The sequence below is a fragment of the Chinchilla lanigera genome, unplaced genomic scaffold, assembly GCF_000276665.1.
Source record: "Chinchilla lanigera isolate Chin_1 unplaced genomic scaffold, ChiLan1.0 scaffold00044, whole genome shotgun sequence".
Taxonomy (NCBI): Eukaryota; Metazoa; Chordata; class Mammalia; order Rodentia; family Chinchillidae; genus Chinchilla; species Chinchilla lanigera.
In genome coordinates this window covers 13,342,826-13,343,800 of record NW_004955445.1, presented here as the reverse complement: position 1 = coordinate 13,343,800, position 975 = coordinate 13,342,826, and the positions used below count along the sequence as shown (strand labels likewise).

General features: G+C 60.8%; 1 protein-coding gene across 1 annotated transcript in view; it reads left to right on the top strand.

The window, feature by feature from the left end:
• The first annotated feature begins 456 nt into the window (after positions 1-456).
• Positions 457-975, top strand: part of Tox2 (TOX high mobility group box family member 2) — a 132,739-nt gene continuing 132,220 nt past the window's right edge. The window contains exon 1 of the mRNA XM_005392492.2: positions 457-650. The gene's annotated coding sequence lies outside the window, so the exon portion shown is untranslated. The remainder of the gene's footprint in view (positions 651-975) is intronic.

The following is a 975-nucleotide window of genomic DNA, read 5'->3' as shown; positions in this document are numbered from 1 at the left end:
AATGCCAAGAGGTTGAAGGCCTTTTCTCCACAAAGCACCCCATGTCCTACTGCCACACAAGAATCAGTTCTGGCTGACTTCTGCCACCTGGCCCCGCCCAGGCACACACCAGAGGTGCTGATAGGTAGAGCTGTGAGTGGAAGTGAGAGAGTGGACACCACTGGTGCAGACAAATTCTTGCAGGAGAAGGGATAAGCAAGTCTAGCAGCCAGTAAGCATTGTGTGAGGAATCCGGGATTCCCTCTCTCCCCTTCAGGGAAGCCGGTTCACAGTCACCTCTGTGGCCTATCATCGGAGCCACTCACTTTCCTTTTCTCACTCCAGTGGGCTGTAAGTGGAAGCAAACTCTAGACCCCTACTCAGAGCTCTGGTCTCTAGGCCACTCCCATGGCCCTCCCCTTCCCATCGTCAACGAGGGACGGCTCCTTCCCCTTTCAAGGGCTTTCAATTCTGGATCCTTTGAGGCAGTGCAGCCCACTCGCCTGATACTCTTTTACTGAAATCGCAGATCCTGCCTCAGTTTCCCATACGCAAAATGACCGATTGAGCTTATTCTCCCCCACCCCCACCCGGGGCCTTCTCGCGGTAACTCAGTGCAGCCTGGACAAGCAGAGAGGGCGTCCTAAGAGCAGCTGAGCCGCGTCCCCCAGGTAAGGCAGCACCCATCTCCTAAACTTGCTATCGCCACCTTCTCTCCCCCGCCGCCACGCCGCTTGGGGGCCGGCGCCGCCCCAAAATTTAGGGCGGGGAAGTGTCCCACATCTGGAGAGGGGTGCCATACCGGCCTCTCCTTCCTCTCCCTAGGTGGCGAAAGGTGGGACAGGAGAGGGCCGTCTGGACAGCCGCATATCCCGCGCGGGACCTCGGCGGTGGGGCTCGGGGGTGGGGGCCCCGCAGGCCGCCCAGTGGGGAGGACGGACTAACACGCGGTGAGCGCCCGGGCCCCCTGCCCTCGGCGGCGCCCGCGGCCGGAAC